General features: G+C 49.0%; 1 pseudogene; it reads right to left on the reverse strand.

Annotated features, from left to right (window-relative positions):
• Window positions 1-18,205: 18,205 nt before the first annotated feature.
• Window positions 18,206-18,892, reverse strand: LOC120850010 (annotated as a pseudogene).
• Between the last annotated feature and the right edge of the window lie 838 nt (window positions 18,893-19,730).

The raw sequence follows: 19,730 nt of genomic DNA on the forward strand, positions 1-19,730 counted from the left end.
AAAAGGTTGATGATAGTTATCCACCCGAGATAGAGGAGCTTTGGCAAGACTGATATCAACAGCCGAAGTGACCAGGGCAAGGTCAAGTATGTTTCCACAACAGTTGCGTACAGTATTACGTTGTTCAAAACCATTGAAATGAACGAAGTATAACAGACAAAGTAGCTTCAACCTTGTGTTCGTGTGACTGACTAAGAAGCTGCCTGACTCCCAATCGTAACCAGGAAGGTTGAAATCGCCATACATGTGCACTCGAAATCTAGAGAAGTCAATTCTTTCTTCCAGGAAGTTGATATGCTCACAGAAAATAATGTGATCAAACATCGGCGGAAAATAGTAATTGCCAATGAAAAAGTTTCTACCATCGGTAGACAGTACTTCAATCCACACGCTCTCGGGATAATACTCGAGATCGCTCCTCCGATGAACTTTCAAGCTCCTATCTGCAGCAATCAAGACACCTCCCCCCAAGCTCTTTCCCGTTTTCACATAGTCAGGATCACGTCTATATACTTCATACTTGGGTGGAAAATAATTAGAACTAGAAATTCCATCTACAAGCCAAGTTTCTGTTAGGCATATGATTAAATACGTGCTTGACATAGCCTCCGAAAAAAACTCGGTGTCCTTAGTCCTCAAACCACGTACATTCTGATAATAAATGGTACACTCATCATGCATCTTCTTCGTTTCTCCTCAACAACCCAAAAAACGGCCTAAAGAGACAGCCAATGGGCCACACTAAAAAAGAACTAAATAATCTTTTTCAGTAGCAAAAATAACTTGGATGACATCTCTTGGTTTTAAAGAGAAAAACTGGAAATACCGGCGATCGCTTGTTCGCGCTAACAGTGTCGCGCTCTGCAAATTGCTAAGTTCATTACGTGGAAACAAATAACAATTTCGAAATCATCGCTCAAGTTAACACAACCCATTTTCGAACTTAAGTATAGCACATTCATTCTAATACTACAAGTTTAGTTACTTCTGGCCAGGACTATAGACGTTAACACCTACTACATGCACGCATTTTCCCCCACTCACACATACAAGTTTCATGAGATAAACTATGATGGTTCCGTTATTTTAACAAAGTTCTATGAAGCGCTGAGGTGATCGCCGATGGCGCTGAGACCGTCGCAGTCCTGATGGTAGGGGCGGTGCTGCTGTTGCATTTTGTTCCTCTGTCGCTCGTCTCAACCGAGATGTCAGAGCGGCAGCTCTTAGCAGCCAGCCATGATGACCTCACATCACCCTTTCCTTGTCGTTGGTTTTGTGTTGGAGGAGACTTTTAGGCACAGTGACTTCCGGTTCTGGAACTGTTAATAGCTTGGAGGAATTTCATACCTTGCCGTCCTCAAGTCGGTAGGTCCACCTTCATACTGGCTGAGTTATGCGCGTCGGAGGACTGAGAGCTAGACTTCCCTTGCGTACTTTTCCAGGCTTTTTTCATTCTGACGAGATCTTTAACTCTGAACCGCGGTGTCCTAGTCACCCGTCTTCCGTCCATATATTTCCTCCTGTGATCTTGTCCCTGCTGCGCACGCTCACGCCGTCACTGCATCTTCTCAAATGGGTTCCTAAGGAACTCTGCATAGGAAAGACCCAAAATGTGCAGCCTGCGTCTTGGCTTGCGACCGTGGAGCAGAAGAGCAGGAGACAACCCGGTGGTGGCGTGTGGCGTACAGCGGTAGACGAAAATGTAGTCTAGGACAGCGGGGTTCAGTGCGCTGTTCTCGAGTGCAGCACTCTGTATGTAGGACTTGAGGGTTCGGTTGAATCGTTCCACCTGCCCGTTGGCTTGTAGATATTAGTTGAAGACAAGCTTGTGTTTGATTCGCCGATGAGCCAGGAAAGTTTTAGATTCATCCGAAAAAAAACTAGGGCACAACAGACTGAACTGTCGGGCTAGCCCTCACGCGTAAACACAAAATGTAGAAATTTAGTCACCGGTTTTATAATGAGATTACAACAGAACCGGACTTCCGGGCGCTTAGGGAAGTAATCCAGCAACGTGATTACGCAGCGGTATGCCGGCGGCGCTCCATCGGAAGGGCTTACTATGTCGATGCTGACCTTTGACTAGGGACGTTCCGGCAGAGGTACCGGTTGAAGAGGAGTGGTAGCCGTCTTCACGGAATTTTCGTGAACTGCCTCCTTCACTTCTGCGTTCATGCGGGGCCACCAGTAAAGTTAGGGAAGGCAAGTTGTCGTCCTAACAATGCCAGCATGACCTTCGTGTGCCCTAGTGATCAGCATGGCTCGCATGCTTGTTTGGACGACAAACTGTTCACCCCTTAACAGGAGGCCGTCATCCACCGCGAGTGCGTCTTTCTGATCATGAAAAATGACCTCGTCTGTGGACAACGCCCTTAAGGGTGGCCACTAAGAGGATGTAGGTCATTGCTGCAGTAAGGAGCGAGTCTGCCGCAGCTCCCCTCGTGTAACTGGGCTTTTGTTACGAATTCATTGTCCATGGAGACGAATGACACAACCGTTTTGTCGAATTGTGTTCTGCCCTCGTCATCTGGTACCGGAAGCCTGGAAAGGCATCTCCAACCTATTTTCACTGCCCGGCTGGTAGTCGACTTGGAAGTTGTACTTCAGGAGACGCGTCGACCACCGAGTAATTCTAAGTTGGCGTACTGTATATCGTCGGGTGTTTAACAGTGTGGCGATGCCTGATGATCTATCTGCAAATTGAAGCGACGACCCCACAGGTACGTGTGTCATCTTTCACACGCCCAGAAACACGCAAGGGCTTCTCTTTCTTCCGCCGAGTACTTGCGCTCTGCCTGAGTCAGCGCACGTGACACGTAGGCGACCGTCTGGACTTCCGTGCCGCGGAGTTGCCGAAGCAGTGCTCCAAGCCCGTATGCCGAAGCATCGGTTGTCAATATTATGGGTAGGTCTGGATTTAACATCCTGAGAGTTTTTGAAGACGAAAGCAACTTCTTCACTCGAGCAAAGCTCTTATCCGCGGCTTGGTCCCAGATAAACGACGTTCACTTCCGGAGGTACCTACGCAAAGGTACCTACGCAAAAGGCGCAAGGTGGGGAACGAATCGTGCATAATACTTGACCATTCCGAGAAGGGATCTTAGCTGCGTCAGGTCTGTTGGAATCGGTGCAGCTCGAAGAGCATCCACTTTCTCTTGCAAAGGGGCGACTTCGGCGCCACTGACTGTGTCCCCAGAAAAAAGAGTTCTGTGACACCGAAGACACACTTGTTGTTAAACTTGAGCCCTGCGTCAGAAATGCGTCGAAGGACCTCTCGCAGACGTTCCATATGTTCTTGTTGAGTCTTGCCAAAGACGACACCGTCGTCAAGGTAGAACAGTACGCTTTGACAGCTAAGCAGGATTTTGGACATCATCTGCTGGAACGTTGTACGTGCAGAGCAAGTCCGAAACAAACATTTTGGTAACGGAACAGCCCCTCGTGTGTGATGAATGCTGTTATATTGTGTCTGTCTGGATGCAATGGCAGCCGCAAGGTCTTATTTTGAGAAGTGACGGGAACCATGTAGAGCATTCAACAGCTCTTCGATGTGAGAAATAGGGTAACTATCAATTACAACCGCTTTGTTTGCGCCATGAAGATCAACGCACCTCCGAATGGTGCAGTCATTCTTCTGCACTACCACAATGGGCGAGAACCACTCTGAGGCATTAATGCGCTCAATCATGCCTTCTTGTTCTAGGCGCTTGACTTCTTCCGAGACGGGTTGCCGATCCGCTTGAGGGATTCGGCTTATACGATGTTAAACAGGTGGAACTGACGCTTGAATGTTTACCTTGCATTGAATATCTTTTATTTGACCCAGGCCAGGAGTGAAGATCTGATTAAAACATGCGAGTCATGCTGTAAGTGTTGGACCTTGCATTGGTGGTGGCGATGCGGTAGGCGGAATGACTGCCTCTTGTTTTTGTCGCATGGCACGCACCGCCCACTCTTCGTCTAGCGCCGCAGATATGTCGCCAGATCGGCAGGTTATGTCAGTTGTAGGCGTGGAAAGTGTTGGTTGTCGACCTTCCGTGTTGTCAGTAGTCTGCTCAGATACCAGAGGAGCGTCTGGCAGTCGTGGCGCTTCAGCATGCTAGTCAGCTTCGGTATAGAAGCATGTTCTGGTTGCTCCACTCTTTTGAATGTCCAATGCTACCGCAGCGTCCATTCCAAGTTGCGACGTGCCATTGTCCGCTATATAAAGCAACGCTTATGCCTGTGTCGTCTTGAACGTAACAGCAGCGATGAAGGCTCCCAACACGTTGATGGCCTCGCGGGAAAAATTCTGCAATGTGACAGGCGGTGGCACAACTTTTGCGTCCCTTGCGAACTGCTCTGTAAATGTGGACTTGTCAATAATCGAAACAGACGATCCCGTATCACGCGAGAAGGGTAGTGACGCCCTGGAGACTTTTACTGTAATATAGATTTGTGATTTGCACATTCCCGTGATGTGATTCAGGAGCGTTGGGTCTTCGTCATCCTCGACGCCGTCATCCGACAGGATCTGTTGAATTTTTTTGTGCCGCTGCTGTTGTGAATAGCACTTTTACGTGCTTCTGCAGACACCGCCGAAGTGACAACGACGACCCCACTTGTAACAGTGAAGATTCCGGACTGGGCACGTGTCGTAACTCTGGCAGCCTTCCAACCCGAGTCCGGAATTCGCACACGTTCGTTCATGAATCCTCTGACAGTTCCGTCATGGGGGTTTGTTCTGCCACGAACTAGGCGAAGATGTGAATTGGACCGACTTTGGACCTCGCTCTCCAGACCGCCGTGGTCCACCTCCAGATGATTAGTTTCGACCGGTACCACCACAGGTGGCACAGCGCGAAAGAGCTGTCGCGCGTCCGTCGCGCATGCTTCGTGATGTCGATCTTCGGCTATCAGCACGTTCACTCCTAGCGAGATAGCGAGAACTTTAGCGGCGCGAATACTCTCCAAGTGATGAGTTTCTTGAAGATGGTGCTGGTGTATGATTCCGCCTCAAGTTCCTTTCTGTTGACGATCCTGCTTCGAAGCCCGTACTTTCGGTAGAAACATTTCAAGTCGATAGAGAGCTCGGGGAAGGCGTCGATGCCGTTGTTCATTCCCGAACTTCACGTCGTGCACGTTCAATATTCAAAATCATCTGAAGGACTACGTCGGATAGAAGAGCGGCGTCTAGATCCATTGGATATTGCATTTCAGACGACGCGACGCCGATCATGAATTGTTTCCGGACCTGTTCTTGTGTTTGGTCCCCCAAGGTTGCCGGAATGCTAAGGCTCGCCCGTCGACAGAAATTCCTTGGGGAACTCACCAATTCTTACTTCCGAAGTTGAAATTGCAACTGTAGCAAAGTCACGTTGACGGGTTAAGTGAACACTCCTTCTAAAATTGCACCGTCTCTTCGCAGATATCTCTCGCCGGTGGATGGCGAGCTTGTTCGCCGCTTGGTGCTGCCGACGTTGCCGGCGCCGTTGCAACAGCACTCTCGGGTGTTGGTAACGACTCGAATATCTGTTGGCCTGCTTCGCCGAGACAGCTGAGCAGTATGGCCAGCCGACGATCGGCATCATAATATCGAGCGCCAGTGGCCAGGAGATATCGCTGAGAAATCCGAATCCACCGTTTCCATAGATTGGGCGGAGTACCCGGTTTCGTCAAGAACTCTAAGGCAACTCTGCCGCCGAACGTCGTCATCATGGGACGATCACCTTCTGCTTAGGAGGGAGGCCGTTCTATAGTGTAGCCATTTAGAATGTGGCTGGGGGCGACCGAAGGACGCGGCTGGCGAACAAAATGATTCGCCGTACACCAGCCGACAAAACAAAGGGCGCGGCCGATGTCTCGCCGGTGCAGACAATGGAGTCAAGGAACTCCTCGTCGCCAGAAATGTATGTTGTGTCCCGGGCTACGGGGACACTGCTCAGCGAGCGACCAGTCTGGTTCGAGCCTTCTGATTGACTGTTCTTTTTTATTAGATCGAGCCAATCAAAGAAAAGAAAGATGAAGAAGAGAAGAATGATGACAGCAGCGAAACATTTACAACACTGTGAAGAACATGAAGTGAAAATCGAAACACAACAGCAACTTCGCGGGCGGAAACAAATGCACGTTTCTATACAGTGGGTTATTGTAGTGTTTTTCTGGCAAGCACGCTAGAAACAAACTAGGTGCAGACTTTATGCGGACCACAAGTGCGTCTGCTTCTTGTACAGGGGATGTGTTGGCTTCAAAATGTCGATCACGGATTGTATCTTATTGAAGGAGAGTGGGTAGACCTCAAGGCAGCTCGCTTTGCGGTCTGCCCACTATCCTTCAATCAGAGCCAATCGGAGCCTTGCGTTCTGACGTCACCATAACCCTTGTAAAAGAAGCAGCCGAACCTGCGCTCGCTCCGCATAGGCGATGATTTGCTGCTTCTTTCGGTATGTTAAGGCGTGGGCAGCAAGATGGGCCTATCGGGACAACCAACTTGGACTACCCAGGTCCGCGTCTATGCCCTGCCATTCCCAAGCGGCCTGAATTTGTAGGACCTTCACCTCTATTTTATTATATCACAGAGGTTTAGCACACCTTTCTGATACCTCCGATATCCCGATAACGATACCAGATAACGACACGATGCCGTCAGAAATGTGGCGGCGGTGTACCGGTATTGTTACCGCCGAAGTCATCGGAATGATCTAGTATGGCGACGAGATGTTTTGGCGGCGCCACCTCGCGGGCGCCCTCTTGTGATGGAGCTGGTAGGAGGAGAGCTGACGACGCACCATGCCAAAGCACGAAGTGTATATGTTAGTTCGCAACTGTGACGATTCAAACGGTTTATTTATTAAAGAAATGTTATGACGTTTTTGTGAGTGATCTTCAGTACTAAGGAAAGATGTGTCATTTGTGTTCTTTCTTTTATGTGTTACTCTTACGTAAAAACTTAACGCCTTAAAGTTGCTCTTTCTATAACAGAAGACCTTAAAATGTTCAAAACGAGCCTGAAGCTTCACATTACAGCTCGCGCAGCGCGCGTCATGGTAGAGGGAACTAGAGGAGGGGTAGCGAGTTCAGGCAGCGACGCGCGCCATGCGTAGCTGTGAAGCGGCGAGCGTTAAAAGGTCTGGGATGTACGCAGCCGCGCTGCGGTATCATAAGCTGGTCGACCCTAGCGTCCAAAAACCTTTGGCGATCCCGTTTGGCTTGGCGGTTGGGCAGCGTGAACTGGCTCCCGTTCAGTTCTTTCCCTTGTGTTTTCTGTCTCCTATGTCGAATGAAAAACAATGCCGAATCGACTACGGCGACAAGGACGATGATGACGGCGACGACGACAACGAAAGTAGCGCAACAAATGCAATACGAAGCATGCGCTACTACAGCCCATGGTTGAGGTTCACTTTCTCGTGCAGTCAACACGAAGTGCGGCAGCCCTGAGCGTTCGCAGAGCTCGCTACCCCTCCTCTAGTTCACTTTAGTGAGGGCTAGTCACCGTTTTTTTGGATTTTTGCTTTTGTTTCGGACCTATGGAGGCTGCCGTAGAAAAAGGTTTTTTTTTTTTTTTTTTTTTTTTTTTTTCACCAGAGTAAATGACGTGCTGTCTTTCTAGCTGTGCATGCGCCACAGAGTTATGTTGCATCGCACCACACACGTTTTTTGGCTACAGTGAACTTGCCTGTACTGACGCTTCAATCTAAGTGTGACTCGACAGTTGCTGACGAGCAAATGATCGTCAGCACCTGACACTTACCTTCTTTAAAGACAAAGAAGTTCGTCACGTCGTGACTTCCGCGCAAAAGAATAGCAGGAAATTTAATAAAATCTCAAATTGTCGGACATGGCTTAACGAATTCAAGTGATTGAATATTGTTTCTATCTGGTTATGATTAAGAATTGTTTACAAGAGTAAAATCGATCGCCGAAAAGCTCATCACGCATTATGCGCATTTGGTTACGCAAACGTAAACATAAAAACGGTAGTACTTCATAGGAGATGTATACCTGATTTTTGGGACGCTGCAGTTTCACCGAATTGTGATAATTAAAGGAGTACGTAAACAAAATTTTTGGGCTCATTTTATCGCTCAAGTGACACCATGTCGCATCAGCATCCGTGAAGGAACCGCTTGTTGTTTGTAAACGCAATAAAAGTAATTTTAAGACAAATCAAACGATTTCCCACGTGCACCTGGTAATTGGTAAGGCCGAAACTTTGTTGGGGGTTTGGGACGTGTTGCCCCTCCAGCAGTGGCAACACACCGTACTCATATAGATACCCTAGCCGTGAACGCAATGACGCAGTCGCGCTGCTTCGTGCTGCATGCATATTTTTGGTAGAGCCAAGATTTTCGTTTGTTTGTTTGTTGTTATTTAGTTATCATGTTTGCGTGCGGGGTGCACGCAAAACGCAGATGGCTTCGGCGACAGCATGCTGAACTGCGAGATGCCGACCCGTCTCGCGCGTCTGTCGTCTTGCCGTTGAAAATTGTTCGCCTGTACGGTTACCATTTTCGCGTGTTTGCGGGTTTTATGAAGCGCCAGCAGCGGATCCCATGCTGCGCCAGACAAAACTAACTGATGAACCTCTTATGGTCACGTCATTACAAAATGGCAATCTTAAAAAAAGTCAGGACAAGGTCTGGTGTATAAGGCCAGCACCACGACTGGCTTTATAGGGGCGACCAGGTGATTCCACCCTTCTTAACGGGAGCACGCGTCGCCATAAATATCACATGACCGATCGGAAGGGAACAAGTTCTCCGCAAGGGGTCGCCAGTGCCTCGCTACAGCAAAGCGCGTCTGCACGTACGCCGTATTTAGACCTTACGAGGCGTGACGGGCGTGTGAATGCGAGGTTGGTTGCACACGTATCTACCCTTAAAAAATAAACGAACACTGTAATTAAACTCTATCTTGCAGGCAACATTAAGTAGAAATGAATAGTTTGGCAATAGTTTTCTCGAACAGGATAGTTTGTATTCCGAAATAAGCACCTGGAGGCTGTACTCAAGGCCGTGGCTCCGGTGAATTAGGTTCTCCGTGATAATTGTTCACGTTTTCTTCTTTTTGATATTTGAAATGCCCTCCATACGATTACGTGTATTATGGGAATAGTTAACATATTTGTACGTTTATAAAGATACTGCCTGATGCGAATATAGGGCTAAAATCATTGCTCCTGCACACCCTTTCGCAGTGCAGCCAAGATGAATTTTGTTTTATAGGTTGATTAATGCATTCGAATCGTTAGACCACTTCATGAGGAAAGTGTCACCTTAAAAAGCTCCTCTTAATATTATACATTTAAAGGATAATTATTTTATACAAAAGTCACATAGCCCAAGCTTTTCACGAAACACATGTGTTTTATGGCAGACTCAATTTATTAACACCCGGAGGGGATGCAGAGTACACGCGCTGCCCACGCACGAAGGAAGTCAACAAGCACGTGTTTGATTTCGGGCTCTCAGCTGAGACACGCTGAGCTTCCTGTCCTGTTAGTTCTTCAGCATCATGCAGGCTTAGAGCATGCATGCGTAGCCAAATCACAACGGAAGGCAATGATCGAGCGTGTGCTGAAGGCGACGTGTCCAGGAGAGACGCCGTGCGCGTCCCCGACGCCAACAACGTTACCGCACCGCTGAAGCTTTTAACTTAGTGCCAATTTCTTAAATTACTCTCAGTATGTTGAAGGGTTACTCTTGTTTACATAGCTTTCTATCCGCTTCGCAAAGATCCTCTTTAGCAACTGGTTTCCACGGGAAACACGTGAAAAGCGACTCCGCTTGTTGTCCGCTCGCTCGCCTTGCGGAGCGGAATGCAGCAGCACACCATCGGTAGTTGCAGCGAGTAGGCATTGAAAGGAATGCTAGCCACATAACAGCACACCACGACGGGATCGCGGAGGGAGCCTGACACATAAAACGAACGCCTCGAGTGCTCAAGGCACCCACTGCCAGTCGTGCTGCAGGCAGAGGCACACACTGAGAGCACGGTCAGCTGTAGCTCGCCGCCGCGTGTGGTCAAGTTACAGCGCGAGAAGGCGCGGTGGTGGTTGAGCGAACTGAAAAGTACGGAACAAACAAAAGCAAATACTGCGCGCTCAGACTCGCACCTGACCGTGCTCAATGATCCCCACATTTACACCCGATACGGAACCCGCGCGAAGATAGCGGATACGACAGCAGATCTCACAATCGCGAAGCCGACCGTGTCGACCGTGTGGAGTACGGTGAATGATGCCTGGGGAAGTAACCACTATTCTCTCGTGATCAAGCTTAAAGATGTGAAACAAAAATGGCAAAAGAGGACCACCTGGAAGGTCATATGGGATAGGTTCAGAACGACGATTGTAAACCACCTACGAGGTATGTCCGATCAAGACCTCACGACAAAGCTCCTGGCGTCCATAGAAACGGTAACCGACGAGCGGCACGTCGAGGAAGGCAACCCAACATCGGACATCCGTGCGCTGGCAATCCGGGACAAGCTCACTAAGAAGTCAGAGTTTAGGTAGAGCAGGAAAAAAAAGCACTCTCAACAAACTTAACGCGTTAAGCAATCATGTGCGGGTTTACGCCTAACAGATCAGCCAAGAGAGATGGCTCGCACGCAGTGAGTCCTTCGAAGAGCACACGTCGCTCGCTACGCTATGGAGGATCTTCAACTCCATGTTCGCGAAGTAAAAGGGCAGGAACACTGTCCAGTACATGGCATTGCTTCATGACAGGGAAGTAGAATATCTCCTAGAGGAGATTGGTTCCGTTTTTATTCTCACAACCACCCACGCCACCAGACACCGACATCTACCTTCCGGAGCCGCAGAGCACAAGCCCGCTCTCGCTCGCGTTGGTGCTATGCAAACTTATAGAGAGCATCGTGCTTGCACGCATAGACCACTAAGACCGAGGGAATATTCCACTCAGTACAAACGGGCTTTAGAAGGCGCCTAAACATTCACGACAGTCTGCTCCTTTCGCACTGAGGGGCGCTAGACTTCACTCATCACAGAAACCAGTGTCGAACGATAGTAGCTGCTGACATAAAAAAATCTTTTGACGACATCCTGAACGCAGCAGTGACCCCAGTCTCAGGACATCACCGGTAAAGCTCTCAACTTTGTCATGACCTTCCTAAAAGGTAGAAGGTAGGCCATCAAGGTCGGTCAAAGTAAGAGATATTTGTGTCCTATACAACGGAGGCGTCCCGCAGGGTTTGGGACATTCCCCGGTTTCATTCAATCTTGCTATGGGCCCTCTTCTCTGAAAGCTTCAGGAGATCCCAGACCTACATTCTACGGTGTACGCCGACAATAATACAATCTCGACCAGCACCGACTTTACCAAGACCTAACAGACCATCCTCCGAGAGGCTTTTGATAAAATTGAAGAACATCTCGAGCAGACTGTTCTGAAGCTTTCGCCAAGAAAAACGGTGTTTCTCGTGCTCGGTCTGAACCACCTCAAGGACATCCCGCACATTACATTTGACAACATATCGAGGATACAATTTTGTGCAAGATGCTCGGTGTCTATGCAGAGAGTCACCCAAGCTTAAAGGTGTTGGTTACAAACCCTTACGAAGACCTAGAAACGAAACGCCGTATGATGTGGATCACGTCATACGGCGCATAGCATATAAAATGGGAGGCGCCGAAAAGAAATTGCGACACTTTTTGTTCGGTACGTTTTGATATCTAAAGCCATGTACGGCTTGCCCTACTACCACCTCATCACGTGACGCTGGGAGACGTTGGAGATGCACTTGAACAAAGCGAGAAGGACGATCACGGGTCTACGGAGGTGGACAAAGCTAGACGAACTGAGGATGAAGCAGTGCGTCTCTCTACCCAAAGTTCAAGACACTTCGACCATATACAAAGACTTGTACCAAACTAGGCATTCCAGGCAGAGACGCGAGAACCTCAGGCTCCTTCGTCAACCGGTTGCTCATCTCCCACGATACCAGAACCCCCTCTGCCGTGGTGGTTGATCAACGTCGCCTCCACCAAGCCCAAATACCTGAAAATATGGTCCCAAAGGATTTAGAGATGAGACATACGTTTGCAGCGAGGCATGTCGCAGAACTGGCCAGTAGTCTCCAAGGCACTAGAACCCTAGTTATCTACACAGACGACTCAAGGAGGAAAAGTGATTTCACCACAGTATCCCACATAGTCAAAGGCGATTGCAACTGCCACCCCAGTTTAGTTCTGCACGCCGGAACAAGCAGGAGCCTGGCTGTGCTCCATGGCTTGGAGTATACCATCCTCGAGCACATAGAGCCAAAGAAAATCTACGTGGAGACGGACACTTAAGAAACCATTCGTTCCTGAGAAGAGCACGCAATGACAAGCCCCGCGGTGCAGAAATTCTTCGCCATGGTGGTCATTCTTCACATTTTGACGGCAAGTCGGTAGACTCAGATGGGTTCCGGGACACAACCACGTCCACGAAAACGAGGCGAACCCCCAACCCGCAGAAGAGCTCAGTAGCAGGCTCCTCCTGCGCGGCGCGGTGGCCGCCGCTAGCGTCAACCCTCCCTCCCCAGCAGAAGAGGAGCCATACGACCCAGAGTGCGTGCTTCGCAGAATGAAGAAGAGCCCTATCCGAGGACTGAAAGCAAACCTCACTCCGGAGCCTGATCCGATACCCGAAGGGTTCAAGCGTCACGCAATTGACATTTTGCGAAAGGTCCACGCTGGAGCAGCCGTGACGCCCTACCTAGTTCAGGAGTGGTACAACGTCAACAGTAGGAGATTGGACAAGTCATAGGCTCCAGCCTACAGCGTTCCGGTGCGATTTTGCTAGTCCGAGGCGCCCCCCAAACTCCTTCATCTCTTCCGACGTGCGAGGCCCATGACAATCACCGGTTCCAGGTCATCGCTGCCATCGATTGAGAAGACCGCACCACCAAGCTTGAAGACTGTCTCCAGCCTACGGGGGTTTCGACCGGAGGAAGCGGGTGTTAGAGATATTGCTACGTTACCTAAGGCTGACTGGACTCGATGCTTAGCTTTAGGTCGGGATCCTTTTTGCAGGCCGCGCTGTAGCAAAATCGTTTGATTAAGAACGGCGAGTTTGGCTAGTTGTTTGTACATGCTTGAAGTGAGGCGCCAAAACAACGAGGACACAAAGAGAGAAGCAGACAGGACGAGGCGCGCCTCATCCTGTCTGCTTCTCTCTTTGTGTCCTCGTTGTTTTGGCGCCTCACTTCAATTGTTTGATTAAGGCGTTGAATAAGAAACGATTTTTTCCATTGCACTCCATTTGTGGCTAGCGTTTCACGGCACACACCGTTGTAAACAAGACGGCCAAGGTAACGTCTACGGGTGGAAATGTCAAGAGCTCTTCAGCTAGATAGAGCAAAATGTGTCCGAACGGCCACAAATGTAGGTGATGTGTCTCTATCCTCTTGAACTTGAACGATCGTTCACCTCGCGTGCCGTAAAACCAAATCATTTCCTCTGCTCGCGGTCGCCATGGCGGCTCGTTTCCAGGGACATCAGAATTTAATCGCACGCAAGTTTATAACGTTTACGGTTGTTTGCCCCTGTGAGTAGTCTTCGATATGAGTTAGTTCGACTTCTCAGACGAAGCAAAAAATAGCAGGATGGCAAATCGCCTTCCGCTACACACTTTAAATTTTAACCCCTTATTTGTGTAAATGGCTCGTCCTCTGGCTAACGCCTTTCTTCGTGTAAGGGTGTTAGCCGCCGGAGGTGAAGAAAATCGTGTAACTGCTAACACCATAAAAACAATATGGCGGCCAGTATGCGACAGGCGATACGATTAAAAGGCTTGGCAAGCCGTACGCGCCTTCTCACCGGAGCAAGAGCATACGGCTCGCACGCTTGTTTGGTGTCATCTGTAGGCGAAAAAAACTTTCCGAACATCTCTATGTCAAAGCGCCAACACCGCAAGTAATACGAGTAAGGCCGAAACCGCTGGAGGCTGAACAGCCAAGATTGTCGCCGAAGTCTCGCTCGGCCTGCTCAATGCCGGTCCCATTTTCATCGCATCAGAAGCGTTCATAAAGAAGGGATAGCTTTACAAACGCTGACAGGCTGGCTTTATTGAACACAACGCCCACTTTCCGTGGACGACAAGTTGACAACGAATCGCTCCGACACCCTCTGTCGACAGCGGCTAGGAGGTATCGCACTCGCGCTTCGTGTGGGTCTAACTATTGCCCGTGCTCACCTCTGTTACGTGCGTTATCCACTCATGAACGTTTGTGCGTGAACAGTGGCATTCACCACCTAGAACACGCGCTGGGGAAGCCGCCTAACCTTCTTTTGTTGCAATCACGCAGCATAACACGGCGACACAGCACACAGCTATCAGCGGGAATAAATCGGGGCGATCAACACGATGGATGGACGAATGGTATCCAGCCCTCTAATAGTTATAGATCACCAACCGCCACACTTTTCAAATTGGGCGGCGACAACCCCCACCTAACGACAAAAAAAGTAATAAATATTTGAAGAAAAAAACAGCAACGTTTTTCGCCTGCCCGTCGCACGGCCCATTCATTCACGACATGAACATACACAACACTGCACATATACACAGTCACACACGAGGACACAAGCACTGAACAATTGCACACCACATCAACAAATCGTACACACATCCTACTTATTTTTTTTTTCCTTTATTGCCTGTTTTTGTTTTACAGGTTTACTTCTTCAATAAAAGGTTAAAACATGAGCCAATTTGGCTGATGAGGAAAGTAACACAGAGTACAAATCGTCAGAGATCTTTGAGGGTCGCAAGCTTTTCAACCAGTGGCAGCCAGTCAGGAAGTGGCTGCTCCACCTTATAAATTTCTTTCAGGTAACACATGCTTTCAACGAAATACCTATGAACAGGACGCACATTAACATCCGCGTGCCGTACCGCCATACGGCATTGCCACAGACTATACAGTGCAATGAGCATAAACATGTCATAGGGAACAGTGTCTCCACCTTCCACAAACAAGTATCGTATGCCATACGGCGTTAACGGGAGATCTTTTTTTAAAGTTCTTTGAAGGATGTCCCAAAAAAACACCGCATCCCAGCAATCTAGGAATACATGTTCTAAGGTCTCAGGTTTTTTACACAGCAAGCAGTTTTCAGACCATGCTACTGGTATGCCCTTGGACACTAACCAGGTTTTGACAGGGAGCGTTTCACTGTGCAGTTTAAAGAAAAACGTTTTTGCACATGCGGGGACAATCATTCTCTTGACTCTTTTTAAAACGTCTTGTCCTGGTGCGGCACTGTACAAGGATCGGTACAAGGGGATGGGAAACAGCGAGTCGGTCAGATCTCTCGACAACCGTTTACGGGGCACTTCTGACAAATATTCTAGCGAGAACCGTGCTCTTAAAAACCTATATGCGTCGATGACTTCCTTTAAATACCCTCGAATCAGGCCGCTGTAGCCACTTGACGCCACAATAAACTCAGGTATCACGTCTCGGAACCTCACTTGAATCACGGTGCGTAAAAATGGGTCCCTTTGGTCCCGAAGGAAAATAAACCTGTTCACGAGCTGCCTGATGAATAAATGAGAAAGACCAAGGCCCCCCGTTTTGACTCGGCGGAAAATGTTCGTTCGACTAGTTCGCTCCCAAACCGAATTCCATATAAAAACCGCAAACACTCGGTGCATACGTTGAATGTTATTCCGTGAACAGTGCAGCACCTGTAGCACGTACCACAGCTTAGCCATAAAAAAAACATTGCATACTGTGGCCCGCGCAAACATAGACAAACAGTTTCCCCCCCACTTGGTCGCCTTTGAGCGCATGGCTTCTGTTTCTTCGCGCCAGTACTCGTCATTGTTTCGGTAGTGTTCCAAAGGCACGCCAAGATAACGCACGGGCGTGGCAGACCAGACAATGCGTTCAAACACCATTGACGTTGACGGCCAGTCGCCGTGCCAAAAACCGGTACACTTGTGCCAGTTCACTGAACTACACGTGTGTTCACAAAACACCCTAGTTAGCTCAATGGCTCTTTTCACACTTTCCTTGTCGGTACAAAAAATAGCTACGTCATCCGCGTATGACAGCAGACGAACTTCGCTAGCTTGCAAACAAAAACCTTTCACATAACTATCGCGTATAACACTTAAACAAAAAGGCTCCAAGAAGATACAAAAAAGCAGCGGCGAAAGTGGGCAACCTTGCCGCACTGATGAAAAAAGGCGAATCCGTTCGCTAACACTCTTGTTGATAACTAAACTGGTGGCGCAGTTACGGTATGCCATGCGCACGCCATCACACAAAACTGATCCTAAATTCACATGCTTCAAAATAGAAAAAATAATATCGTGGGACACCCGATCAAAAGCTTTTTCGAGGTCTATCTGTACCACTGCGACCCTTCGGTCCATCGCATCACAACATTCTAAGATGGAACGCGCAACATGTACATTCGTGACGATACTTCTCCCCTTGATACCACATGTTTGATGCGGACCGACTATAATACTTATAACGCTTTGTAGCCGTTCCGCCAACACCTTCATTAAAATTTTGTAATCAACGTTGGTCAGTGTTATAGGACGATAGGACCCTACTTGGCGGAGTTTCACGTGATCTTCACACTTGGGAATTAAAATCGTATGGGTACATAGAAAGGACGGAGGCAAAGCTTTAAGACGGTACGCTTCACTAAACACGCGAAGCAATAAAGGTGCAATTTGGTCTTTGAAGGATTTATAAAATTCTGCTCCCAGACCATCCGGTCCAGGCGATTTTCCGGGCTGCAAATGGTCTATCGCTTTTTCAACTTCGCCCAAAACTATTGGCTGTTCTAGTCTTTCTTTAAGGTCTTCGTCTAGCCTCGTCATTAACGGCAGATAAAGCCTTTCAAACTCCGTCAACTTCGGCTTGCGATAACTGAAAAGCTCCTGATAATATTCGACAAACGCGCGTTCCACGGTTGTTCTATCACTAGACAGAACTCCTTGATACAAGATTTCGCTTATTTCATTTCCTCGCGCGTACTTCTTTTCCATTCCCAAAGCTCGTTTCGTTGGTATCTCGCCAAGCGATAACCGTTTCAAACGCGATCGCACCATGGCTCCCTTATAGCGTTCGGTATCAAGAGCCTCGAGTTGTTTTTCCAACTTGACTATGTCTTCTGAAAAAAGACCTGGTGAACGACATTCTTGGCGCGTTAACTCTTGTAGCAGGCAGCTTAGCTGTCTTATGTATTTCGTTTCCTCGTGTTTTAAAGAACTAGATCTTTCGATGGCACTCATTTTTATCTCTTGTTTAAAACATTCCCATTTTGCGCCGATACCATCCTCTGCACGAGTCAAAGAGCAGAGATTTTCCCGAACATTACCTACGAAGATATCGTCCTCTAATAACTTAGTATTAAATTTCCACAATTCCCAACTGAATTTCTTGTTAGCGTCCGGGGAAGAGGACAACATAAAAGAAACGAGGCAGTGATCGCTAAAAGACACATGATCCACTCCGTAATTTTTGCTTATCGCGATAAGTTCGGGGGAAACGTAGGCCCTGTCTAAACGCGCGTGGCTCGCTCCTTGGAAGTGTGTAAACTGTAGGCTCCTTGCACTTGATGAAAAGTGAGCAACGTCTTCCAGTTCACACCGCTGTATCATATCGCACAAGTATTCAGAACTGACGTCTCTATATCGTGCTCCATTCGATCTATCCTCTGGGGCGCAAACGCAGTTAAAATCCCCCAACAAAATGACTAGGCGATCTGTTTGAATATACTTCGTAATATTTTCAAAAAAAACCGTCTTTCCTCAACCCGGTTAGGAGCATAAATACACACCACGCGAAAGGTGAAACTACAATAAGAAAAATCACAAAGTACCATCCTACCCGACTCACAACTGATAACTTGTTCAACCTTTCCAATACACTTTTTAAGGAACACCAAACATCCTCCGGACATCCCAACTGCGTGGCTAACGCACACATTGTACTGAGACCCGAAAATCCGCACCATGCTCTCCGTCCGGTCTTCACTTTCTATCTTTGATTCTTGTACTGCGACAATGTCAAGGTTTTTATCGGCAAACAGGCGGCTCAGCTGACATTGCCTGCGTCTGGAACATAGGCCCCGCACATTTATAGTGCCCACACGTAGGGGTCTTTCAAGTATAAGCTTTAGGTGGAAGCCCGGTGGAGAACATAGAACTTACAAGGTCAGACAGTGGCGTGCCGAAAAGACTAACTGCTTCTGTTCCTTGTTACGCGTTAAAGGCACAGACTGGGTCTTGAAACGTCCTACCTTGCCACACCATTCGCGTTCTAGGCGCCTCAGCTGAGTTTCCCCCCGGCCTGAAGGTGGGTCCTCCAGCGCCCGTTTCGCGCTCCCCGTCACTACGTCCATATCGTTGTTCTAATCGTCGTCCTTAGAAACTACGGTGTCTTCTCGTTGCGCGGGTCCCGCCGGGGTGCTAGAAGTCTCCGTGGCTTGCTCGGGCACAACGTCTTGGCTCGCCTCGGTGTCCACCTTTTCTCTCGGTGCCCCGTGCGGAAGTTCCGGTGCCACCGGTCCTGGTATTGAGCTGGCCGCTGCCGCCTCGTTGCGTGGTTGCTGGGCCAGTGAAGTCGACGGTGCGGCTGCCATCTCAGCCTCGTCCTCGTCCATCACCAGCTCGGATGCTACCGTGTCGGTGTTGCTGCCGGTGACACGGGCGTACGTCTTGACGCAGTCCCTGGTTTCATGCCCGAAGGCTCGGCACTGCGAGCACCGAGGTGCTCTGCAGTCTCGACGTATATGGCCAGTGCGCCGGCAGCGCAGGCATATCGGTGCGCGCCCGGGGACGACGACCAGGACCGTGCCTCCGCCAATCCGAAGCTGGTGTGGGAGGCTCTCCAACGGTATGCCTTCGTTCAACGTCATCCGCACGGCCAGCGTTGTAGACTCGACGTCCACGAAACCTTCAACCTTCCAGGTCTCTCGAGTGATATCCTTGACAGACCCGTACGGCTCGAAGGCCCGTCGCACCGAGTCCACCGGGACGTCAAAGGTCACCCAGTGGAGCTTTATACGCAGCTCCCTCCGGCTGGGGTCGACGACGTGGCACAGCTTGCCCTTTACCTGCAGACTTCCGGCCTCCAGCAGTTTCGCCTTCGCCTCCGGCGTGCGCAACTTGAGCAGCCAGACGTGACTCATCTGGTAGGCTCCCAGGCCTGCCACGTCCGACAGAATGCCTACCTGGTGTAACGGCTGCCTAAAGTCCTCAATCCGGTAGGGGCGTCCTTCAAGGTCAGCGTGAAGCACAACGCTGAGTTTCGCCGTCTCCCCGGTCGGCAGCGGAGGCAGTTGAAGCCTATAGTCCTTCGGCAAAAGGGTAACACCATTATCACCGCGGCCGGGCTCGGCCGCCCCCGATGACGGAGAGCGATTCATATCACGTCCGCTCGCTATCGCGTCCGGAAGTGGAATCTACACACATCCTACTTATACAAACCGAGAACTGCCCCGAGCGGTATATATGCCCTCCTATTTCGCGCATCGGTTAGCCCAGTGACCACGCTAGTCTTAATCAAGATATGAAAAGATTACGGCAATTTTATTTTTCAATAATATTTTTTCTGCATTTGTCTTATGTAAGTACACATGTCCCTTAATAACTTCTTACAGCATAATGTATAATAATGATACGCGCCTAACTTCTAGTAACTCAACGTGAGTGACGAGAAAAAAAAATCGTGTGAATTCTGTCTGGCAACCACACTCGCGGCGTGGTTGCTAT

Source organism: Ixodes scapularis, unplaced genomic scaffold (assembly GCF_016920785.2).
Source record: "Ixodes scapularis isolate PalLabHiFi unplaced genomic scaffold, ASM1692078v2 PGA_scaffold6__148_contigs__length_123643588, whole genome shotgun sequence".
In the NCBI taxonomy this organism is placed as follows: domain Eukaryota; kingdom Metazoa; phylum Arthropoda; class Arachnida; order Ixodida; family Ixodidae; genus Ixodes; species Ixodes scapularis.